A 27,215-nucleotide genomic window follows, 5' to 3' on the forward strand; every position below is an offset into this window, starting at 1 on the left:
AAAACATCCATCTGCCTTTTTAGATAAGACTTTTCAAGTATAATTAATGTTAAAGAGTTTTTTTTACCAATATATAAGTCTATGGCTATTGAAAAGCCACACTAACAAGAAAGACCAGGGGAAACCATACCAGGAGAGGCTCAAAATCTTGTCAGTACTTAAAGATATTAGGCAGGCTGTTATGCAGACTTAGACTTAAACTTAGACAACTTTGTTTGTCATTCAGAACGAAATCTAACATATGTTTTTACTTAAAACATTGATACCACTGCTTTGTGTTGATCGGGGAGGTCACAGTTTTGTAGCAGAAGAGCCATTAATCACATTTGCCTCACAACAACAGGCCTGTAGGCCTGCCCTAATTCCAACAGGCTTTCAACTTAAAATAGATAATAAGTATTGGCACAATGGTAATAATACCAATGTAAGTTTCTTAAAATCTAATTTAAAAACCAGAGATAAAACCCCAGATTGGAAAAAAGATAATTTTCAGTCTAATGTATATAATTAATAACTCCCACAATTATGTTTCCTGACACAGCTCAATAATACAGGTCAAAACTAATGAGGTTCTCTGGATGGGTTCTTTGTTGCTAAAATGTTTCATTTTTAAAAAAAAAATACTTCTTCTGTCTAAAAAACAATTGTTAGAGCACTTTTTTTGGCCAGTAGGAAAGGAATACTTGATTTTAACAAGTTTTCAACAAATAATACCCATCCATACGACCTTCTCCTTTTACATTTTACTCACAAATGAAGGACACACCCTGGAAATCCTATAAAGCCTAAACTTAAAATTTTTCCACAGTGTAATCCAAAATGTCAGAAAATTCTATCTTTCTACATACAAATAGATCTGTAATTTAAAACACAATTACATAAGTAATAATATTTTATACAAGCTTCCATTGTTTGACACATTTTACACCTGAAGTTGACACCTGGTGCATAGTGTGCAACCCTGACAGCCAAACCCATCTGTTTTCTGATTGTATTACAAATATGTGGTTGGTATATCTTTACCTTCTTTTCCATGTGTACATTGGAGGAGGGAGCTTTGGTAGTCTGAAATACATGACAATGGATGAAATCAAACATGTGAATTTAAAAAAAAAACAATTCATAGTGTTTTAAAATAAAGATGCCTTTGAAATTAGTATCTGAGGCCTACCTACAGCATGTGTAAAACCTCACTAATGTTACTGGTTTGATTAGTCATCACAACTGTACGATATAATTTCAACAATACAAAAATAATAACAATATCCTTAATATTCCTATTGTGCTTAACATGCTAAATGTATTTGTCATTGTGACTAAAAATTTTCCAATATTTGTGAAAAATGATTAATGCACATGCAAAAAGTTTACATTAACAAACAAAGAAATACAAACCTGATCCCTGAGAGAGGAAGAAAAAAGAAGAAATATAAATATATTTACATGTCTCCATGGACAGTTAGGATCTCCATAGTCATACACAATTTCTTCTCCTGCATTTATTTTAGTGTTGCAAACACACACAGATGAGGACTTTTCTTTTCATCCATTACCTGTTGGTGACATAAGCACAGACACAAAAATCAGCACTAATCTGTTAAACAGTCAGCTCTACAAGATTAATGTGAAATCATATCATTTTCAGAAATATTGATATATATGCTTTTAAAAAACTGTACATAAAACAAAGGGGGACTTGACTTCATACTTACTATTTTAATCTTGCTATTTGGGTTGATGTGATCATCATTGATGAATCTTCCAAGTTGAGTATTCTTACTGCCATCAACACTGCATGAAAATCATATTTTTATCGTAAGCAATATTAAACATTGGATTATTTTTATTTCAAATTTAATCCAAATTTCTTACCAGCAAGTCTTTCCCTGAAAGGAGTAGAAATACAAAAATGCTGCATTTGCATCTGAGTACTTCTTGAACAGAGCCTCTCCTTCTGAGCCAGTGATGTGTTTTCCACTGTACTCAAGCAAGAATTCTCCTGGCTCAATGTTTTTGCTGGTAAAAACTCCATACCCTGATAAATAGAATGAGACAGAATGCTTTGGTTATGTATATTTATACATCTTATTAATAACACAGTTTCTTTACAATTTTAACAAGGTAATGATATGCATTGTGAGTTTATGTTTTGGATTAAGATGTATTAGTGTAGCTATATTTATATAATTGCAAATCATCAACTTGTAGTTATTTAAAATGTCAGTGAATATCTATGTATCAAAATGCAACTTCCAAAACATTACCATCTGATTGAGAAGCATTCCAATATATTTTAAATTAAATAAAAGCAGCCAGTGTGGCTCTGATGTGGCTCTTACTGTGGTTATTTAACACCTAGGCCATAAGAGAATGCATTGCTTTATCACCCTATTAGCTTGTTTCATTGGCATTAGTCTCCTGACCTAAACAGACAAGAAAGCAAATAAATATTCACTACCATGACAAACTATGTCTTTAAAACATTTTGGGCAAAACCTTACATGGCAATATATCACATACTGTAATACTAAGTTGGTGTCCTAGGGTTGAATGGAAATGTTATACCTGTATACACAGAAAATTCCAGAGAGTCTGATATACTAATTTAACAAACATACCTTTCTCCTTGTTGATATATCTTTTGTAAAAATGTGTCTTTATCCCTCCCAGAAGAAATGAAATTCAAGCTTCTGTTTCTGGACAACCCTTTTTTGTCTCATTTTTTCTCTGAAATATTTAGGAACAATCATATGGCAAGTGGTTAACAAGGGAGAGTTTGTAAAATAAATCAAAGAGATGAATATATGATAAAAACATTCATTAGGAGTTAGTTAAAATGTGAACCTTACCTTGTGTTGTGGTTTGGAAGATGTAGATAAAAAGTTTCAAAAGTAACCTAGGTAAATTTGCTTACCTATTGGAAGGCAAGATATGTAGGTTATAAGATTAAAATGGCTGAAAAAGGTGAAAAAACTCTCAATTGTGACTTTTGTCGCAACTGTTCCAGGCCTCAAGAGAAGGAATTCATCTTCTCCCCTGAATATATACCCACAATCCTGACAACTTGCCTGGACAGGATGGGTTTTTAGAAAATGCTCATTCTTGGTGACATAGTAATGCAAATGTTCTAAGGTAAGGGAGAGGAACCACTTTCTTAAGCTATTGCTGTTTAGATCTATCGACATCTGTGTTACCTACACGTTCACATTCCATTCCTATAGAGGTTTTGTGGGACAGCTACAGGCCGCCCCTTACTTTTATCCCTGTTAATTTTCCAGGATCATAATAAAATGCTGTGTTCAACCTCCATATAATCTGAATCTGCATATCATAAGTAAAAGCATTTATATGAATCTCTGGCTATCTGTGACAGTGCTGTTAAAATGGATCCACGCCTAACAGATAAAGTGTAGCTTTGTTCATTTTCAATCATTCTCTTCCAAGTCTTAGGTAACAATGTACCAATACAAATTGTTTATCAAATGTTATGGATGATTGCAGAAATGTAATGTTTTAGTTGTTTAGTTTATTTGACAGGGACCATTCACAAAAGCATCAATGAACAAAACACTTGAAAAGATGTGGGTGTATATATATATATATATATATATATATATATATATATATATATATATATATATATATATATATAATCCCTTCAGTTTAATGCACATGCACATAAGGCAGCATGCAGCAGTTACAATGCTACGGTTTACTTTTAAAACTTTCATACTTTTAGCTTTTTTGATTGCTCTTGTTTTCTTCAAGAAAAACAGAAAAACGGTAACCCTCTTACAAGGTCGTTTTCAGAGAGTTTTCGTGCTTTTGTATGTGTTGTTTTCATGCCGCGCTCACTCCGGACATGCTTTGTTTACTCGGAGAACAGCTGATGGCTCTAATGCCGACCGGCGTGGTGGCCAGACCAGCTGGAATTCCACCCGAACTCTGGAGAAAGACACGCCGAGGTTGCAGAAGAGGAAAACAACATCAGGGGAATGGAGGGATCAAGACGAGACAGGCTTACTGAAAGGAGAAGATTTAAGTGGTGTCTCCCCACTGTTGTTATGGGTAACATACGTTCCCTTAACAACAAGATGGACGAGCTAACGCGGAGCCAGCCGGAGTACCGGGAGTGCAGTCTGATGTGTTTCACCAAGACATGGCTGCACAAGGACATTATGGACCAGATTGTCTCCATGGAGGGCTTTCACACCGTCCGGGCCGATTGGGACACTAAGAGCGGTAAGCAGAAGGAGGAGGGTTGCCATTGTAGTTAACAGCAGATGGTGTTACCCCGGACATAACCATTAAAGAACAGCTCTGTAGCCCGGAAGTTGAAATACTAGCTGTTGGACTCTGTCCATATCAGCTGCCTAGAGAGATCCCACACGTCATCACCACAGTCTGTACATCCTTCCGTCTGCAAATCCAACATCTGCCTGCAGCATCATATACACCACCATCTCCAAACTACAGACCCAACATCCTAATGCCCTTATCATCATGTCGGGGAGACTTTAACCATGTCACCATGAACAAAGTTCTGCCAACCTTCTAACAGTATGTGAGCTTGCCCTACCAGAGGGGACCTGATGTATCCTAACATTAAAGATGCATACATCTCCACTTCTCTCCCTCCTCTGGGCAGGTCAGATCACAAACCTGGTTCACCTCAAACCCTGCTATGTGCCTCTGGTGAAGAGGAAGCCTACGACCACAAGGACTGTGAGGAGGTGGTCGTAGGAAGCTTATGAGGCACTGCAGGCCTGCTTTGAGGTGACTGACTGGCCTGCACTCTGTGAGCCCCACGGACGAGGACATTGATGGGCTTACAGAGTGCATCACGAACTACATCAACTTCTGTGTGGACTGCAATGTTCCAGCTCGGACTGTCACCTGTTATGCCAACAATAAACCATGGATCACCAAGGACATAAAGGCCATTCTGAATGAGAAGAAGAGGGCGTTCAGATATGGCAACCGTGAGGAGGCACAAGCTTTGAGCACCCTGGGGAATAACACCACCGGGGCCTGCAGCTTTGCCAAACTGGAGTCTGGTTAGCTGTCTCCTCACCAGGTCAGGAGTTGAAGGACACGTAGAAGTAACAGTAGGGGGAGGGGTGGGCTCCTCAGGTTGTGGAGGACAATCTGAGGAGTCGTTGGTCGGTGGATTGAGGTAGTGAGGAGCAGACGGGGTCTGTAGGGAGGAGGAGTGGGGGAAGTTGGAGTGGTCGTTGAAGGGATGCCAGCTGCAGAGTAGAGTTTTGGGGGATGGGCCGCAGTATCAAACCTACTGAAAATAGATTCAGTCACCACTCACAAGATGTGGTGTATATTCGCTCAAAAAAAGCCCTTGGTTGAAGAATGAAAAAGATATGAGTTGGCACAGACTTAATTAAAAATATTTTGAAAACAGTCACATCTGCAACATAGCAATAAACATTTAATTTATAAGTTTAAGTAAAGATTCTATTTAGGTCATAATATATGTGATTTTAATAATGAACTATTTCTTTTCTATCCATCCATGTTTTAGTGTGACCCTTGATTCATGGTATCTTGAAGTGAAGTGTTTTTCCACTTTTATGTTAATTGTGTTTAACTTAACATAGAAGTGGGACCACCAAACGTACTTATAATGAGAAACACACGTTAAAAAAATGTGTCATTGCTGTGTTTTTAATGATGAATTATATAAAAAAGGTTCCGGCAAATGGTCACAGTGTTTCTGTGACCATTTGTGGGCGTGATTGCATGTGCTCTATGGTGAGGTTAAATACAACACACGATCAAAAGCTGGTCAATACAAGTTTTTCATAGGCCAGTGCCTAACTCTGAATTGTACAAACCATCCGGAGAAAAATTATGAAATTTCATTTTTTTTTTACTTTCCCCAAAGACCCTAAACTTCATAAGACTTGGATAAGTAAGCTCCAGTGTGTAAATTAAAGTCCAAACCCAACTGACCTCTTCACGGTTACAACCTGTTATGAATGTGGTCCATTGCCTAGAAGCCCAGAGCTATCCTTACTAGTTTTGGCTATTTAAGGAAAAGTGGATAGGGAGGAACAGCTTAACTGAGGAAACAAGAGTAAAAAAGAGGAGCATACAAAAAATAGAATGTGCTCGTGAGACACAGGTGACATGGTGTCATGTGAATGTAGGTTTCCCTGGACAGTATTGTCTATTCTTTGTTAACTGTACCCCGATCAAAATCAACTAGACTTTGAACTTGTCTTGAATTAGTTTTCTTAAGTTAATTGTTTCATACCATTTCAATCTGCACAAATCTACTCTCAGCTGGATCAGCCAATGTCCCCGCTGAAGGGGAAACAGGTTCTGTCGCTGATACCCGCTGTGGTGCGACACCAATATAAATAGATAAAAAACATTTTAAAATATAGATGATCCATTTATTTGCATGCGCTGGTTCAAGTATCATTTGCTGATGTTATTAGGATCTTTTAAGCTCCTACAGCTTTAATGAGGAGGAGAACAGGAGCAAGAGGCAGTGCACATGCAACGCGGAGACAGATGAGACGTGCTTGCCAAAGGTAAATACGAACTGGTTCTTTGAAATTTGATAATATACAATCAACGCATTGACTGGTAATCATTGCCAATGTGTACATATAATAATAAGAAGAAAAAGAGGAAAAAGTTAAATACAATAGAATTAACAATAACAATAACTGAGAGATTAAAACATCTGTTGTTTGATTTTCTTCATGTCGCAGGTGAGCCATGTCACCCGAGCTTGCCAGACAGAATCCAGCAAAAAAATCTGTGGGACTCTGTTTTTTACAATCAAAATCCAGAGGAACACCATCAACAATAACATCCATATAAACTAAAATTCAGTGTATTCTCCTGACTTCCACACCTCATACCTGACACAGCAATGGTTCTGAGAGTGCCGATTTACCTGAAAGTGATGTGGATGACCATGACTGGAAACCTGACACAGAGGGCTCCAATTATGAGGAGTTGTGAGTTAATATCTAATATATTTGTAGTACATAACATTTCAATTTTTTAATTGAATATCACTAAAATTTCAAATCCTAAAAAAACTCTTCTCTTGGGCCTCATAGTGTTACCTATAAAGGAAAAATTCCAAACCCATTATTACCAACTGTTAGCGAATCTGCTTGTCTGGATTGGTTTCTAAAAGCTTTAGTCTTGTAAATGTTTCTTCTTTGTGATGGATGTAGGATTGGAATGAAAACACCCGCACATTTCCCCTGTGTTTGGACGTAAAGAGTTGTCTTTTTATTCAGGAATGGTCCTTCGGTACATCAACATTAGCATGCCGATTAAAGTACCCTACCCAAAGGCTGCTATTGTTCAGCTGGAGTACTGTGACAGAGGTTGTGGTCCCCTGTACCAGAGTGTAAACTGCTTAGAAACTGACTTGACTTTAGACTCAATGCATTGAAAGCTCAAGTCTTAAGCCTCTTCCAAACTGTTTGGAGTTTTATACAGTTTGGTCTATATTGCAGTACTGACAACCAAATCTAAACTTATATTCTTATTTTGTAGTGACCTTGAAAATGTGGCAAATTTTTTGCTAATTAGCTCAACGGAAGTTTATCATTTCTGAAAGTTGCTTGAGAACCCTGTTGGAAATTTGTGTTGTGTTTAGGAGCCAGTATAGTGACAATGAAGCAGGTCAGGGGCACTGATGGCTGTTAAAAGTGTCTGCAAGAACAAAGAGGCAACTTGATTGGTTGCGGCTGCCACCATGTTCAGTGGGTGTTACCCAAAAACTGCCATGAATCTTTTCTGGCATATAAATATCTCCATTTATAAGATGAAGACAAATTTTAATCTGTAACACAGCTTTTTGATAACTGTTATCCAAAAACTTTGGAGCACCAAGAAACAGGCCATGATAAGGGCATAAATCAAAGTATGGCAGCTACTCGTTAAAGGATATTAGGATAGGATAATATAATAATATGGTCATGCCTTCAAACAACACATCTACAACACTTTGAGCATTGCCTGCCATGAAAAACAGGTTTAATCAAAATTGCCTATTTTCTAGACATCTACAAGAAGCTTGCTGTGGTGGCTAGGAAGCCAAAGAGTACTTTTATGATGCTGTGGGCTTGCTCTATTTTGGAGCACCTGAATAGTCATCGCTTGATTCTGGAGATCAAGCTGTAGTTTCAGGTTCAAACTGGTAAGGTTAAACACCCATTCCTCCCACATAATCTTGTAGCATTTCTTGGAATAGATATGAGAAGTGCTGTCATTCACTGCTTGAATGCTGCTCTTGCTAGGTGTGGAGTAGCTGATAAATTATCTCCACCCACAGAAAGATGCACTTTTGAAGTTTTTGACAAAAATTAAAAAAAGGCAATCTTGTTTCAGGCTTTGGAAATCAGTCCTAATAATGTTCATTTTATGCTCTTCCTGGTAGCTCAATATTTTCAAATTTGATTTCAAGCAAACATGTTTCATTATGTTTCTGTACTGCAGATTGATGAAAAAATACATTGTAAAACTGATTTTTTATACTAATAAAATACTATACAATGAATCATGTCGCTGACCATTTTATTACAAATATTTATTTAGTACTAAATACTTTTGGCTAGGAGGTCATGTTTTTTCACTGTAAAAAAAATAACAGGTCATACAGAATACTTATATGAATTTAGGATTTTGGCTCGATTGTGGCATGTGACTATTGCTGTAGACCATTTAAAAGGGGACTTATATCATTATGTGCCAGCCAACAGTGGACTCCTGTCATTTAATGCCATACAAGAGGAGACTGTCTATTCTGTAAGCCTAAATGAAATTTTAATGACAACTTGACAGTACATTAATGCCTCATATATTTATTTGGGTAGCACTTTATTTGAACCTTAATACTAGTAACAGAATATACTACACCCGAGCCTATACATTTATTATAGACATATATTATCAAGTTGTGTGTGAAGAGAGTGCTTTATTGAATGACATTTCATATGTTAGTGTTTTCACATTTTTCATTGATGCTATAGTATGAATAACAAATAAACTTCTTACTGAAAGGATAACTACTTAACTATTTTCTGAAATTGCTATATCAATAAATCAATTTAAAATCAGTACCTTAAACATGTCCAAATACCCTCAAGAAAGTGTTATGGCAATGTGGTTAAAAAATAGTAAAGAGGATCTATTCAAAATGTGTACATCACCATTCAACACATACAAATGGCCAATGAAAGCTGAGACTTTATATTGTACTGCCAAAAAAAACAGGTTTGCGTAATAGTTATAAGTATTATTGGCTGGATTTTAGCATGTGACTGTCACTGTAGACCATTTAAAAGGGGACTTATTTCTTTATGTGCCAGCCAACAGTGGACTCCTGTCATTTAATGCCATACAAGAGGAGAATGTCTCTTCTGTAAGCCTAAATTAATTTAATGACAACTTGACAGTACATTAATGCCTCACATATTTATTTGGGTAGCACTTTATTTGAACCTTAATGCTAGTAACAGAATATACTACACCCGAGCCTATACATTTATTATAGACATATATTATCAAGTTGTGTGTGAAGAGAGTGCTTTATTGAATGACATTTCATATGTTAGTGTTTTCACTTTTTTCATTCATGCTATAGTTTGAATGACAAATACATTTCTTACTGAAAGGATCGCTACTTATTATTTTCTGAAATTACTATATCAATAAATCACTTTAAAATCAGTACCTTAAACATGTCTAAATACCCTCAAGAAAGTATTATGGCAATGCGGTTAAAAAATAGTAAAGACGATCTTTTCAAAATGTGTATATCACCATTCCACACATACAATGAAAATGAAAGCTGGGACTTTATATTTTACTGCCAAAAAAACCCATAAGTATTATTGACTGGATTTTGGCATGTGACTGTCGCTGTAGACTATTTAAAAGGGGACTTATATCATTATGTGCCAGCCAACAGTGGACTCCTGTCATTTAATGCCGTATAAGAGGAGACTGTCTATTCTGTAGGCCTAAAGGAAATTTTAATGACAGCTTGAAAGCACATTAATGCCTCATATATTTATTTGGTTAGCACTTTATTTGAACCTTAATACTAGTAACAGAATATACTACAGCTCAGCCTATAAATTTATTGTAGACATATATTATCAAGTTGTGTGTGAAGAGAGTGCTTTATTCAATGACATTTCTTATGTTATTGTTTTCACTTTTTTCATTAATGCTATAGTATGAATAACAAATAAACTTCTTACTGAAAGGATAAGTACTTAACTATTTTCTGAAATTGCTGTATCAATAAATCAATTTAAAATCAGTACCTTAAACATGTCCAAATACCCTCAAGAAAGTGTTATGGCAATGTGGTTAAAAATAGTAAAGAGGATCTATTTAAAATGTGTACATCACCATTCCACACATACAAATGGCCAATGAGAGCTGGGACTTTATATTTTACTGCCAAAAAACAGGTTTGCAAAATAGTTATAAGTATGATAGGCTGGATTTTAGCATGTGACTGTCACTGTAGACCATTTAAAAGGGGACTTATATCTTTATGTGCCAGCCAACAGTGGACTCCTGTCATTTAATGCCATACAAGAGGAGACTGTCTATTCTGTAGGCCTAAAATAAATTTTAATGACAACTTGACAGTACATTAATGCCTCATATATTTATTTTGGTAGCACTTTATTTGAACCTTAATACTAGTAACAGAATATACTACACCCGAGCCTATACATTTACTATAGACATATATTATCAAGTTGTGTGTGAAGAGAGTGCTTTATTCAATGACATTTCTTATGTTATTGTTTTCACTTTTTTCATTAATGCTATAGTATGAATAACAAATAAACTTCTTACTGAAAGGATAACTACTTAACTATTTTCTGAAATTGCTTTATCAATAAATCAATTTAAAATCAGTACCTTAAACATGTCCAAATACCCTCAAGAAAGTGTTATGGCAATGTGGTTAAAAATAGTAAAGAGGATCTATTTAAAATGTGTACATCACCATTCCACACATACAAATGGCCAATGAAAGCTGGGACTTTATATTTTACTGCCAAAAAAAACAGGTTTGCAAAATAGTTATAAGTATTATAGGCTGGATTTTAGCATGTGACTGTCACTGTAGACCATTTAAAAGGGGACTTATATCTTTATGTGCCAGCCAACAGTGGACTCCTGTCATTTAATGCCATACAAGAGGAGACTGTCTATTTTGTAGGCCTAAAATACATTTTAATGACAACTTGACAGTACATTAATGCCTCATATATTTATTTGGGTAGCACTTTATTTGAACCTTAGTACTAGTAACAGAATATACTACACCTGAGCTTATACATTTACTATAGACATATATTATCAAGTTGTGTGTGAAGAGAGTGCTTTATTCAATGACATTTCTTATGTTATTGTTTTCACTTTTTTCATTCATGCTATAGTTTGAATGACAAATACATTTCTTACTGAAAGGATAGCTACCTAACTATTTTCTGAAATTACTATATCAATAAATCACTTTAAAATCAGTACCTTAAACATGTCCAAATACAGTCAAGAAAGTATTATGGCAATGTGGTTAACAAATAGTAAAGACGATCTATTCAAAACGTGTATATCACCATTCCACGCATACAAATGGCCAATGAAAGCTGGGACTTTGTATTTTACTGCCAAAAAAACCCATAAGTATTATTGACTGGATTTTGGCATGTGACTGTCGCTGTAGACCATTTAAAAGGGGACTTATATCATTATGTGCCAGCCAACAGTGGACTCCTGTCATTTAATGCCATATAAGAGGAGACTGTCTATTCTGTAGGCCTAAAGGAAATTTTAATGACAGCTTGACAGCACATTAATGCCTCATATATTTATTTGGGTAGCACTTTATTTGAACCTTAATACTAGTAACAGAATATACTACAGCTCAGCCTATAAATTCAATATAGACATATTATCAAGTTGTGTGTGAAGAGAGTGCTTTATTGAATGACATTTCTTATATTATTGTTTTCACTTTTTTCATTGATGCTATTGTATGAATAACAAATAAACTTCTTACTGAAAGGATAACTACTTAACTATTTTCTGAAATTGCTATATCAATAAATCAATTTAAAATCAGTACCTTAAACATGTCCAAATACCCTCAAGAAAGTGTTATGGCAATGTGGTTAAAAGATAGTAAAGATGATCTATTCAAAATGTGTACATCACCATTCCACACATACAAATGGCAAATGAAAGCTGGGACTTTATATTTTACTGCCAAAAAAACCCATAAGTATTATTTTGCTGGATTTTGGCATGTGACTGTCGCTGTAGACCATTTAAAAGGGGACTTATATAATTATGTGCCAGCCAACAGTGGACTTCGGTCATTTAATGCCATACAAGAGGAGACTGTCTATTTTGTAGGCCTAAAGGAAATTTTAATGACAGCTTGACAGCACATTAATGCCTCATATATTTATTTGGTTAGCACTTTATTTGAACCTTAATACTAGTAACAGAATATACTACAGCTAAGCATTTGAAGATACTACAGATATAAATTAACAACTTGTGTTATAACAGAGTGCCTTATTGAGATATTTCTTAAGTTTTTGTTTTCACCTTTTTCCTCCATGCTATAGTTTAAATTATAAATTATATTCATTAGAAAAAAAGATAACTTAACTATTTTCTGACCTGACTACATCCATGAATTACTTTAGGGTTAGTAGTCTAAAGATGTCCAAATAGCCTTAAGTAAGTATTATAGTCCTTGCTGAAAATTAAAATAAGCACACTGGTTTTATAAAATTTTATATATTTCAAAGACATTATTTTGTTGGTAATACTTCTGAATTACAGTTTAAGCCTTATTTATTTGAAGTGATTGTGGTTATTTATAAAATGTTTGGATCACAGAGAAAGGTAATCATTCAATAGAAGAAACTGGTGCACAGACAGATACACTGCATTACAACAGAGGCCCCCTCTTGGATAAGTAGATGTCGTTTAAGAATCTAAGTCCCCTCTTTGCAATTTCTCTAAAAAGTTAAAAAATTGAATTTCAAAGTAATATAGTGTGAAAAGATCTTACAAAAAAATATGTATGATATTTATTTTACAATTAAATGACTAGAAACACATGTCCCCACTTCACAGTTTACAATGACAGTGCACTGTTTGCTACATAGACGTGTATGTGTGTGTGTGTGTGTGTGTGTGTGTGTGTGTGTGTATGTATAAGTATACATATGCACTTTTGCGGGGCGTGGGTGGGCTTGGAACCCGTTAACAACTGCTTGCAGTTCTAGTTTTTTCTTATTCTTTTTTTTTTTTCCTTTTTTCCTTGTATGGGTCAATCAAAATACGAGCCAAATTGTATGTGCACACAGGGAAAAAAAAAATTTAATTGGGCATCTGGACCGTTAAAAAAAAATCCATCAGTTCTTGGGAAAGTGAGATGAAAGAATGACTGTTTGGTTGTGTGTGCATGCTGTGAGTTTGAGTGCATGAGCAGAAGTGTGCTGTCTTACTAACTGTACATGTGAAGCAGATTTTGTTTTTGCTGCTCATTGTGTTTGGTGTTTTGTTTGTTCAATAGAGCAAGTGTAGAGTCTTAAAAGGGTGACTTAGTGTTGGAGAGATATCACATGGTGAATTGTGGTCTGGTGCGAAAACTTTTGGTAGTTGTGTCTGTTGGTCTTCCAAGTTTGCCTGTCAGTGAGAGAGCGAACACACATCCACACATTTTGCAAAAATGAACCCCTTACTAATGCTAGTGTCATCATTTGCGTTGACTAAACTATAGAGTATACTATAGATTAGAGGCTGAAATTTTTTCGGGAATCCCGCAGGTCACGGGAATTCCGTGGGAATCCCGCGGGATGGGAGTCAGCATTAGTAAATATCACATGATTGGGACGTTACAGGATTAAATATCAATTGGAGCAGACGGGAGTGGGAGTAAACCAATAAGCAGGTACAATAAACTAGGATTGATGCCAAAAAATTAAATAAAATAGAAAATCAAAAATGTAGGCTCGCCGCCACCATTTTGTAAATTTTTCCAAGAAAAATAAAATCTGTGCTTCTTACTAAGCTAAACTGGGTTAATGCTTTGCCGCTTGCACTAATGAGCTATCGCTTGCTATTGCACCGAAGCACACATTTAACCCTGCTTGAAATGCTAACAGGCAGACTAATGCCAGTGCCTGAATGGAGGCTCCCATTTAAAGGCCCGCCAATTGAACAGCTGCCAACAGAGTTGAAAGCATATATGGATCAACTAACCGCTATCCACAGAGCTATCTATCTGCAGAAAAAAAAACAGAGGTTCCTATCCTGAGTCGGTGGTGAAGAGACCGGTGGAACCAGGAGACTTGGTATACGTGAAGGTGTTCCGACGACAATGGAACGGGTCGAGATGGGATGGACCCTTTGAGGTCAAAAGAGTGACTACAACGGCCGTTCAATTAGATGGGAATGATACGTGGTATCATTTGACTCATTGAACTAATGTTCACACCAGACACACTGTGAAGCCAGACATTGGAAAAAGAGTGTGAACAGACAGTTTGCAGCAATGAGACTGGTATTAATGACATTTCACCTGTGGATGTTGGCAGAAGTGGTGGACCTAACAACAGCGAGGGCGGAGATGAACTCTCACAGCCTGAAGCCAGCACCACAGCAACAGCCAACCTCAGTCCAACCACGAGTGGAGAGAGCCACGAGTAATGTGGGTTGGGTTCAGTTTTTTTACATTTTAAGGACGACGGTTTTGAAGTACAAACAAAAACAGAATCTCATTGGGATCCCGAGGACAGTTACAAATATGACTTAACTAACAATAAAGAATCCAGGAAAGGCAAATGCCTGCTCAGGAAATGCCGTTTGTTGTTAGCAATTTGAAAAATGCAAAACCTACTGTGATTCGACCTAAGAATGTTGCAACTGAACCTCCAACAACTGTTATAAGTCAAACAAATCCGCAGACAGTAATGTTAAAAACAGTTAAACCCACAAAAGCAGCAGTTTCAAATACAATTAAATACCCAAAGGTAGTTTTAAATTCTACTAAACCCTCACTAATAACATTAATTACAACAGTAATGCCTAATACAAGTAAACACCAGATTCCAAACCATACTACAATAGCACCTCCTCTGGTCGAGGTAGCATCAGACCAGGATAAAAACCTAATATTGGAATTAACAGAACCAGATTCAACGCAGTATGGGTGCTCTAAACAGGAAGGATGCAGGTTTATAGGTTTATATAAATTCTATAAAACAAAAATTTAATTAATTAATGACAGTCAGACTGTGTAGTCTCAGCCCCCCTTCCCCTGCTGCTCTCCTCTCCTCTCTGCTCTTTGCTCTCAGAGCTCTGCAGTCCTTGGCTTGCTGCCAATCATGTGATTTAGGGGTGAAGAGGCACAGTCAGCATCGTATAACAAACAACTTAACTACTTTCCAAGTTTTTGGATAGCCGCTAAGTTCAATAATATTCACACTTTCATTATCTACACTATTAACTCAAGTACATGTTACCTTAAATATACCATAAGTCTGATGATCATACTGTAGATCCTTAGAACATTATTCTCACATCATACATACACATCTTTCAACTTTGTCTTTTGTTTTTGTTTTTTCCAAAAAAATACTCCTGATCATGACGATAATGATTCTTTTTCATAAGTTAAATAATTTAGATCCACAGTTTGACTCTGTCAACTCAGTATTCCTAAAAAATTAGAATAATCCGAGACAGAATCTTAAAGGCAATTTGCCAACCTCAACTTCAGTCTGGACTTTTGTGAATACTGAGAAACCAGGCAACGTGGACAGCTAAAAAGCTTATGACCCATGTTCATTGCACTGATTTCATGTAGACAATATACCCAAAACAACACTTAGACAAACACACAAGATTTAGACATCACTTGGACAGACAACCACAACATCTAGACAACACTTAGACAAATATACACAAACCTCTGTATGTTACATGTAATCTTTGCCGGCAATTTCTCTACTGGTTAGTATAGTAAAAGATTGTATGTTCCTATAAGTTGCTAGTCAGCCGTTATCTTAATGCGTGTGTGTGTGTGTGTGTGCCTGCTTACACACAGCAAGTTTACGCTGCATTATGAAAGAAGCAACTGTTAATGCTTAAAGCCAAACGTGCAATATTAATAGCTTATCACATGCATTTCACATCTTCACACAACTATTCATCACACGTCTCATCACGGCCAACTCAACATCCATTCAAAATAGGCCTACACACACACTCAAAAACACCGACTAATCCATTCAACCCAAATGACGACAGTAGGGCTATTGATGGGTTTATGTTCTGCAGAACAGACCACGTTTAGTTGGGTCCCGACGTCGCAGGCGGGTGGCGAACCCAGCTGGATCCCCACGTAGCAGGCTGAGGATGAACCCACCTGGGTTTCCGCATCACGGGCTGGCGGCGGATAACCTGACAAAAGCCAGCTGTATGTTGCTCCGCCTAGCTCCACTCACATACATCTGGGACACCGCCATAGGAATTGCCTTTACTGAAGGCTGGGCCTTATCAAAAATTCTTGCATATGATTGGATAAGCCACTTGTTTCTCATCTTTATCGACGTGCTATTTCAACCACTCACACCGAAGCTAACCCGTGACGCTGATGATAGCGACGCAGGAAAAAAAAAATAATAATGTGTTTGCGGCTCTAGTGGCACGCGTTTTATTGACAGTGAGCTGACAGGAAGAGGGGGGAAGACAGGCGGCAAAGCGCCGCGGGTCGGAGTCGATTCCGGGCCAACCGCGTTGAGGACTAAAGGCCTCCTAACATAGTTAGCGCTAACCGCTCCGGGGCGCATCCGCGTCTGCGCGTCCACTGCAGACGCGGACGCGCCCCGGAAAACAAAACTTGCCAAATCCGGTCGGGAGAAAGGCGAAAACATCGTTTCCACCAACAAAAGCCTTCAGAGGCGTTCTCTGATGTTCTTTTAATGAAACAATATTAGGTAGATTGGACAACACGGAAGAAATAGCAGCATCAATGTTAACGCTTGCTTCCTCAACGAGCCGCCATTGCTATCAAAACAGTCTCCATCATGGTCGCGTCTCCACTACGTCACATCTATGAAATGCCAGCCCTGCGTCCTGATTGGCCAGACCATAAAATTGGTTGGAGAAATCACTTTCTACTGGCGGTGTCCCAGATGTATGTGAGTGGGGCTAGGCGGAGCAACATACAGCTGGCTTTTGTCAGGTTAGGCGGCGGACCCTCCTGGATCTCCTTGTCGCCGGCTGGCGGCAACGATGATGTTTGTTGATGAAGTGTTGATGAAGTGTCCTATCAAAGCAGGATACGGGCTTATAAGCTGCAGTTACTGCTGTGTGAAAATTAACTAATCAGGGCTAAAAGCACGTTTACCATAACTTTCAGTAAAGATAACAAATTATAGAACATGTGATACAAGTAAATTTGTCCTTCACCAGATGAACATAAGTTGATCACAAAACCATCAATTCAACAAACGACGATTATTTGGACACATTTAAGACATATCAGAATATATTTTTTCTACAGAAAGCTTTGTAAAATAGCTGTGTAAAAATGTGTAAGTTATTAGCCTTATATCTGCTTGGTGAAACACGTAGCCTACAGTCAACTATTCTTCTGACTGTTCACAGAGGAATGTTAAGAAATAGAAACAAATCAAAACATACTAAATAGGAAACCTTGTAACTTACATTATAGAAAATGATACTTGCCTAATATGTTCTCTGTCAGGATGCAGCTTATAGGCTGCATGCTGAGCCTCTCTCCCTCTCTCTCGTTCCTGCGCAGCCTGATCGGTTTCACCTGGCAGGCTGCAATTAACCCGCAACTGCTTCCACCTGGTTCCACCCTTATTTAAACGTACCTCTTTCTGCTCTCGTCGCCGGCCCGTAGTGTTCACTCCAGCTCAGTCTCGGTCACTCTCCAGTTCTGCTACTCAGTTCCACGCTCTCCAGTTTCACAACTCTGGTCCTCGCTCTCAAGTCCTGCAACTCTGTTACACGCTCTCAAGTCCTGCAACTCTGTTCCACGCTCTCAAGTCCTGCACTCAGCTCCACGCTCTCAAGTTCTGCAACAGTTCCACGCTCTCCGGTCCCGCAGCTACTTCACGGTCTCAAGTCCTACGCTCCAGAGTCTCCTCCCGGTCAGTCTCCCTGCGCTCCTCCTGTCAGCCAGCTTCCGCACCCTTCATCTCCGTCCATAAAGACTCTGGTTCTTCTCGTCATTTACCCTTCACTCTGTACAATAAAACTCACTTCAAGAACAAGCTCTGTGCGTGCGTGCTGTGTCCGGGTTCATCCAAAGACAAATCATGACAATTACGGGCCGGCCAAAGGATGAACCCGAGCACGCACAGAGCTAGGTGCGGAAGCTGGCAGGATCTGCTCCGCCTCAGTAATGTCTCCATGGGTGCCTTCGCCGCTGAGCTCCGCTGGAGGGATCGTTCTCCGCGGAGCCCGCCTCCGAGGCAGCCCAGCGTCTCAGTTCCTGTCTGCGTGTTCAACTTCCTGTCCGTGTCTCAAGATCCCCGCTCTCGACTTCCTGTCCGTGTCTCAAGTTCCCACCTTAGATCTTTAGTTTCCTAGTTTAGTTTTATTTTTTCCAGATTTATTTTCCAGATTCTCGTTTTTTAGTTAGACATCCAATTCTCTAGTTTCAGTTGTTGTTTTTGAGTTATTTTGGCCCCGAGGTTTTGAGTTACTCAACATTCTTTGGTTTTACAGTTTTTCCTGTGTTCCTTTAGAGTTCTTAGTTTGGTTTGTTGTTTTGCTTTCTGATCATTTATATAGGTTTAACCTTAGTTTGGTTTATCTAGGAATTTTGTGTTTCGGAATTATTTAGGAGTTTTTTCCCGTTCTCTTAAAAAGTATTTGAGTTTCTGTTTTGCTTTGGGTTTATTTTCAGTTCGGTTTAATTGTTCTAGGTTTCCCTTTAGGCTTTCGAATTTTGGTTCTGAATTTTAGTTTTCACCTTAGATTTCCTGTTTTTCTCGTGTTCCTATTTCTAGCTGTAGTTATCTAGTTTTTCATCAGTTTAGTTGAACCTGCCCTTGTCTCCTTGTTTTGCTTGGTTTTATAGTTTAGCTCTAGGTTTCGGTCCCCCTCCTAGTTTTCTGGTTTGTTTGGGTTTTCCTGTCTAGCCCCTGTAGTTCCTCTCGAGTCCTGTCTTAGTCTTGTAGCCTCTGTCTTAGTCTTGTAGCCTCCGTCTTAGTCTTGTAGCCTCCGTCTTAGTCTTGTAGCCTCCGTCTTAGTCTAGTAGTCCCTGTCTTAGTGTAGTAGCCCATTGTAATCCCTGGCCTAGTCCTCCTGTCTTGTCTTCCTCTGTGTTTAGGCGCTGCCAGAGCCCTCCGGCGCTTCTAGTCACCGGCTGAGCCCTCTGGTGCGCCAGCCTGTTGCTGCCCAGCGCATGCAAGCCGCCGCCAGAGCCCTCCGGCGCTCCCATGTCGCCGGCTGTGCCTCTGGCGCGCTCGGCCAGTTGCGGCTCGGCGCATTCCCTGTTCCTTGGCGTGTTAGGACGCCCTCCGTTCGTGTTTCCTGGCGTGTTAGGACGCCCTCCGTTCGTGTTCCCTGGCGTGTTAGGACGCCCTCCGTTCGTGTTTCCCGGTGTGTTAGGACGCCCTCCGTTCGTGTTTTCTGGCGTGTTTGGACGCCCCCGTTCGTGTTCCGGCGTGTTATGACGCCCTCCGTTCTTGCTTCCCCTGACGTTCCCATACGCCAGTTCCTTCCCCAGGCGTTACCAGACACCAGTTGTGCTCCAGCGATTCTATACGCTGTTGAGCCCTAGTGTTATGGTCCGCCTGTACCTTTCTCTGGCGTTCCCATACGCCAGTTCTTTCCCTGGCGTTTCCATACGCCCGTCCTCTTCCCTGGTTTATCTGTACGCTAGTTGTGCTCCACCGTTTCCGTACGCTGTTGAGCCCTAGCATATCAGTACGCCTGTACTTACCCCTTGGCGCTGCCGTGCGCCCGTTCTGCCTCGGCGTTTCCCTCACGCCCCGGCAATCTCTCCCTTGCCTCTCGCCGTTTACCACACGCCCCGGCAATTTCCTCCCTTGCGCCCCGGCATTTCCCTCACGCCTCGGCGACCCCTTCTCTTGCATCTCGGCGTTTACCTCACACCCCGGCAATCTCTTCTCTTGCGTCTCGGCGTTTACTTCACGCCCCGGCAATCCCTTCCCTTGTGCCCCGGCGTTACCCTCACGCCCCGGCGATCTCTTCCCTTGCGCCCCGGCGTTTCCCTCACGCCCCGGCGATCTCTTCTCTTGCGTCTTGGCGTTTACTTCACGCCCCGGCAATCCCTTCCCTTGTGCCCCGGCGTTACCCTCACGCCCCGGCGATCTCTTCCCTTGTGCCCCGGCGTTTCCCTCACGCCCCGGCGACCTCTTTCCTTGCACCCCGGCGTTTCCCTCACGCCCCGGTGGATTCCTGGCGTCTCATTTTTCTAGTAGTGCTCCAGCGTTTTCGTACACTGTTGAGCCCTAGTGTTTCAGTACGCCCGTTCCTTCCCTTTGGCGTTTCCATACGCCCGTTCCTCCCCTTTGGCGTTTCCATACGCCCGTTCCTTCCCTTTGGCGTTTCCATACGCCCGTTCCTTCCCTTTTGGCGCTGTGTTGCGCCCGTTCCTTCCCTTTGGCGTTTCCATACGCCCGTTCCTCCCCTTTGGCGTTTCCATACGCCCGTTCCTCCCCTTTGGCGTTTCCATACGCCCGTTCCTCCCCTTTGGCGTTTCCATACGCCCGTTCCTTCCCTTTTGGCGCTGTGTTGCGCCCGTTCCTTCCCTTTGGTGCTGTGTTGCGCCCGTTCCTTCCCTTTGGCGCTGTGTTGCGCCCGTTCCTTCCCTTTTTGCGCTGTGTTGCGCCCGTTCCTTCCCTTTGGCGCTGTGTTGCGCCCGTTCCTTCCCTTTGGCGCTGTCAAGCGCTCGCTCTTTCCCCCGGCACTGTCAAGCGCTCGCTCTTTCCCTGATGTGCCGTGCCCTGGTTGTGCTCTAGCTCCTTGGTTCCCCAGTGTTCTCTAGCTCCTTGGTTCCCCAGTGTTCTCTGGCCCCTTTGGTTCCCCGTGTTCTCTGGCCCCTTTGGTTCCCCGTGTTCTCTGGCCCCTTTGATTCCCCGTGTTTGCTGGCTCCTTGGTCCCTCAGTGTTCGGTTTCGACTCTTGCCCGCCTTCCTGGGCCCCCTCCACCCGCCCAGCGTGGAGATTCTGGGCCGTCCGGTGTCCAGCCTTGGGGGGGGGGGGTACTGTCAGGATGCAGCTTATAGGCTGCATGCTGAGCCTCTCTCCCTCTCTCTCGTTCCTGCGCAGCCTGATCGGTTTCACCTGGCAGACTGCAATTAACCCGCAACTGCTTCCACCTGGTTCCACCCTTATTTAAACGTACCTCTTTCTGCTCTCGTCGCCGGCCCGTAGTGTTCACTCCAGCTCAGTCTCGGTCACTCTCCAGTTCTGCTACTCAGTTCCATGCTCTCCAGTTTCACAACTCTGGTCCTCGCTCTCAAGTCCTACAGCTCAGTTCCACGCTCTCCAGTTCTGCTACTCAGTTCCACGCTCTCCAGTTCCGCAACTCTGGTCCTCGCTCTCAAGTCTTGCAACTCTGGTCCTCGCTCTCAAGTCCTGCAACTCTGGTCCTCGCTCTCAAGTCCTGCAACTCTGGTCCTCGCTCTCAAGTCCTGCAACTCTGTTCCACGCTCTCAAGTCCTGCAACTCTGTTCCACGCTCTCAAGTCCTGCAACTCTGTTCCACGCTCTCAAGTCCTGCAACTCTGGTCCTCGCTCTCAAGTCCTGCAACTCTGTTCCACGCTCTCAAGTCCTGCAACTCTGTTCCACGCTCTCAAGTTCTGCAACAGTTCCACGCTCTCCGGTCCCGCAGCTGCTTCACGGTCTCAAGTCCTCCGCTCCAGAGTCTCCTCCCGGTCAGTCTCCCTGCGCTCCTCCTGTCAGCCAGCTTCCGCACCCTTCATCTCCGTCCATAAAGACTCTGGTTCTTCTCGTCATTTACCCTTCACTCTGTACAATAAAACTCACTTCAAGAACAAGCTCTGTGCGTGCGTGCTGTGTTCGGGTTCATCCAAAGACAAATCATGACATTCTCTAGATTAGGCTAGTCTTCACCAAAGTACTCTTACAGCACCAGTAGCCTGCTTATTTTTACAGGTGAGCATGGATGTAAGCTCGCAAAAAGAGGTAAAGCTCAATTGCTTCTTCTGGAGCAGCAGGTAGGTGTAGATTGTTTTCTGCCATAGCAAGGCAACAAATGTCAACAGTCTTATCACATGGACGCGGGCATCTTGGCAGGCATTCCTCTCTACAAGCCTGTATTTGTTGATGGACTACTGGTCTAAGGTAGTTTGCAGTGCCAAACAGGTGGGGAAAGCTGTAAAAAAAATCAGTGGTTGTCCACTTGAGGACACAGCCTTCCTGCTGAGATGAGTTCTGTGGCAGTTCTACAGATGAGCAACTTGCTGCAGTTCCCTCTATAAAAAAGTTCAATTAATATTTACAGGGATAATTCTGTGTATATTTTACAAATGTGTACAGTCCTATGCAAAATGCATTCTAAAGCTCTGCTGAACCTTATATAAGATTTAAATGGAGAAAGCTGCTGTATTTCAAAACCTACAGCATTTTTGATAGAACGTGTTGTAATTTTTCTACTATCTTAAGTGTAAAGTATTAAAAAATGTGAATACGGTTATTTAGATTGTGTAACGATATGCTAAACAGTAATTAGAAAAGCACAGTTCATTATGGTACCATTTATTGCTAAAAAAAAGAAAATGTGTATACATTTTTTGTGATGCTGTGCCTTAAATTGTTACTGTGAAGGAGCGATACTTAAACAGATCTCTAGGTGGTGTAGCACAACTGATTCACGCAGTCGAGCAGAACGCAAGTTTAAATTTTCTGCGTCTTTGTTCCTACATAGACAGATACAGGCTTTAAGAACTGAATTAAGAGGTGTAACAAAGAAGACTTTTATAGCTCCTTTAAAGTCTAATTTCAGTTTTAGATTAGGTTAATTTAGGACTGCATTTGTGCAAATAAGGACAGTGGATTTTGTCAATATTAGACAACATTGGAATTCTGTCAGAAATATTAACAGTAGGCTGAGCTATGGAAAGATGTGATTGTAAAAGTATCCAATAGTATCCAAGTATCCAATAGCTATACTGCAGTGCGCAGTGACTATTATTACTTTACTATAAGAAGTGAATAATGGTTAACAATGAATTTATTACCCACTCAACCACTCAAAGTATTATCTTAATTCAACCAAAATGCAGAAAGACGCTTACCTGACTCCGCCAGATAGATTTGCTCCGCATATCCATCTGGAAACCTTCCGTTGAAGTAACTTTGGGAAGGGGCGAAAATACTGGTTAGCTGATTGGCCTATGTTGGTGATAGACGGGCCAAATGAACCAATCAGATTCGTCGTCGCTCTGTTACGAGCGACGACGAAAACACAACCACAAGCCAAGCTACTCTTGCTGCTGCAGGTAAAGGCTCGTTAGCTCAGCAAAGAAATACTCTGTAATTCCCATAAAACTTGCTCGATAGCCACGCTAACGCTAGTTTCATCTGCTGAAGCCGCCATGTTGTTTAGACTGAACTGACGCGCTTCCCGTTGCGTCACACCTCAACCCGCCTCAAAGCCAACGCTGATTGGACGTTCGTTTGGTGAACGGCTCCAAATTTTCTTTAACGGAGAGTAGCCAGACTGATCTGCGAGTGAAACCTTGAAAGCTCGCGAGATCAGGATGGTCTCACGAGGCTAGAAAGACGCAGGCTACCTACCTCAATAATTTCCAGACAGGACTGTATTAGATTTTCTTTCAAGGAAATCTTCCGAGGAATGGTCCTGGCCTTTTAAATCTTGAAAGACGTTCATCCAATATTGTGTTTTCTTAGAAATCCCCACCACTGTTCAATCCTTTGGTTATGATTACTTGAGCCAGTAATGTAGCATCTCTCAAAAAACTGGTCTTCATGATTACTTCTTAAAAACATCTACATCTGTTCCACTGAAGTTCTCTGTACCCAGGTCTGACCTGATACACGTTGGAGTTCCGCTCCTGTTTTCCATTTCATCAATGAAGTACCCAGCTAAAACCCTGCTATAATCTGCAGCTAAAAAAGTTTGGGAACCGCTGATCTACAGACAGTGCTCAAGCACCACCTAGTGGTGAAAGATCACTTATTGCTCCTTTCATTCAATATTATAGAGTTGCATTAGATTATTGGGTTTTGTTATTTCAATTTAAAGGGGCAATATCTATGCAGGGCTAAAGGGGACAATATTAACTAAAACATATATCATGAAATAAATAAACATACCATGAAATAATGACATGTAAAATGAAATGTAGAGGGAAATCAATAAATGCACCACTTAATGTACCATTAAATCATGAAATGTACCAATATATAAATAAACGTGCTGTGAAGTGTTCCACTGAATAATTAAATGAACAATTTCTTTATTTAATACATTATTAAACAATGAAATTGACCAAAAAATTATGAAATGTAAATATTGGCGACAGTCAAACAAACTCTGCGTCGCCGAGCGGCTGAATAGGGGAATTCTTGTTGACGCGCTCGCTATTCAAAACTTCAGTCCAAGCTGCGGTTAAGATCCTTTTATTGTTGTTATCTTCAAAACACCAGTTGCAATGAAGCAAAAAAATGAATCCACAGGTTCAAGCCGTGATCAAAGGCAAAAAGTACAAAAGGCATCCAACGCTTAAAGCGGTCAGTGAAAAGTAGACATCCCCCATCACCCACTCACTGACAACTCCCCAGGTGAGCAAAACAGGTGATCTTACAATCACTGCTGACACCACGTGATCAATACCACACCCATCCACCACAGTAAAATTAAATGCGCTAATAAATAAGTAAATACACCTTTTAAATTATGACAAATATATAATTGTAGTTTTTGTTAATTAAATTAATTTAAATATATATTTAATTATTTCATTCTGTCTTTATTTATTTCATAGCATCGCACAGCAGACCCATCATGAAATAATTGACCCATGAAATGAATTGGGTGGGATTAGGGAGACCCTGATGCTGCTTCACACTGAGCAACACTGAGAGGTCAATATTTTTGCTGTAAAGAGCAGAAATAACTTCAATAACGTGTTGCTATTTATTTACCACACACTGGTCGAGCAACTCCAGCCTCTATATCCCTTGTTTGGTCTGCAACAAAAATTTCATGAGAGAGCTTGCTGTGGTCCAGCATGGGGGGATGCTGTGATTGACAGGATCACCATTAGCCATGCCCACTGGTTCTCTCAAGAACGCTTTAACAATATTTCAGCAATTTAAAGATAAAATATTGACCTCGGAGTCAATATTCAATCAAAGAGAAGTTATCTTATCTCGCTCATTATGAAGCAACCAATCAGGTGTCAGGTTCTCCCTAATCCTGCCCACTGAGTTTGATGGGTGAAGTTGACGGTTTAAATGATTTCATGATGAGTCTGCTGCACAAACCCTTGAAGTAAATTAATACAAAGTAAAAAAAAGTATATTCAAATAAATTTGTTCAACAAACTTAGATTTAATTAATATAATTTAAAAGGCATGTTTGATTATTTAATGGTATTTTATGTATTCATTTATTATTATTATTATTTTCCCAGTGTCCTGTCTAGCAATGTGGCAATAAGAATTGATGTCTCAATGCCAAATAGAGGTCGACACATTTTACTTTCCCAAGTGGGGCAATCAGCTTTTGCCATAGGGCTGCGCTTGATTTATGCATGTCAGTACTTTTATTGTGATTCCTGCGGGGAGTATTTCAAATTATGTGAACTCATTCACACCTTCACACCCTAGTGCCCCACTCACTTGTTATGCTATAATTACGCCATGATGAATAGTTGATCTCAGATTGAATTCTGAACATGTAGTATGGAGGGGGGGTAACATGAGCTGCAACATGAGACCCTCACAGCTTGGACGGCCCTTCCTCTCACCAGGGGTCATGCTGCTACAACAACTTCCTCCCACAGACACAGACTCCCTCTTCAGCTCTTCACTTCTGCAGACGTCTTCAGCTCTACAGCAGCTCTCTCAGAGCAGACAAAGAAGGCCTGGACCATGAGGGCCTGGTCGGCCCTGACCGACACACAAGCCTGCAGCTGAGGGAAGGTGCCTACACAAGCCATGCTTGACCCAGGGTCTGCTGAACTGACCTGCTGCTTCAATGGAATGACCAAGGGGAAGCAGAGGACCTGACTGAATCCGGATAAAACAACACACTGGGACAGATCTAAGTTTCACTCTGACTGCTGCACAAACCAGCCGCAAAGTACAGATCACCGAAACAGCTTTGTTCATTGTTGTCACCTGTTGCAGGAAAGCAGACGCGAGACGGTGGATGCCTCACCTCACCAGACAAGCTGAATGATCCGACTATTGAAGGGCCTCTGACCCCGACCACGCTGTTAGCTCATGCTGCAGGGCTAAACGCAAGCCTGTCAAGAAGAAACCAACGGATCTCCCTGCTATTATGTCCTTCCTGGAACGGCCAAAGTGGACAAAGCTCACACATGAGGCACCAACAGATTGGGCAGCGAGCTGAGGGTGAAGTTAAAAGGTTTATTGGGAAATGTCTTGTAAACCGTCCGTTGTACACATGGTGCTTTAGAACAAAGGGCTAACGAAATAGCTCACGCTAGCCTTCCGTTTATGGTACTGATTTGAGTGTATTTTATGGTTTTAACAGGAAGGTTATCTCCCACTCATTATGACTAAAAATAAAGCTAAAGCCTTTATTTGTTAGTGCCGAACGCCCACTAGCCAAACTGCTATTAGCCTTGCTAACATCCGGTTTCGGACATTTCAAATAGGGTGACCAGACGTCCCCGATTTCCGGGGACTGTCCCCGTTTTGGACCACCTGTCCCCGGCTAAAGCTGTCCCCGGAAATGTCCCCGGTTTTACCGAGGAGGAATAAGTGTTGCGGTAACTGGGTGCGCTGCGCGCACCACTAGATGGCAGTAATGATACTTTTGGATGTCAGATGCCATTAAAACACGAAGAGGCAGAAGAAGAAGAAGAAGAGCGCACCACTTTTAAAACAGAAGAAGAAGAAGTGGAAATTCGTTGTTACAAGGGG

The 27,215-nt window shown here is 40.6% G+C and overlaps 1 long non-coding RNA gene across 1 annotated transcript; it reads right to left on the bottom strand.

Annotated features, from left to right (window-relative positions):
- Positions 1 to 1,509: 1,509 nt before the first annotated feature.
- LOC118562458 lies at positions 1,510 to 2,293 on the bottom strand. The gene is made up of 3 exons (XR_004930628.1): positions 1,873 to 2,293; positions 1,713 to 1,791; positions 1,510 to 1,553 (listed from the first exon to the last, which is right to left on the bottom strand). It is a non-coding gene; the product is annotated as an uncharacterized LOC118562458 (long non-coding RNA).
- Positions 2,294 to 27,215: the final 24,922 nt, after the last annotated feature.

The sequence above is a fragment of the Fundulus heteroclitus genome, unplaced genomic scaffold, assembly GCF_011125445.2.
Source record: "Fundulus heteroclitus isolate FHET01 unplaced genomic scaffold, MU-UCD_Fhet_4.1 scaffold_939, whole genome shotgun sequence".
In the NCBI taxonomy this organism is placed as follows: domain Eukaryota; kingdom Metazoa; phylum Chordata; class Actinopteri; order Cyprinodontiformes; family Fundulidae; genus Fundulus; species Fundulus heteroclitus.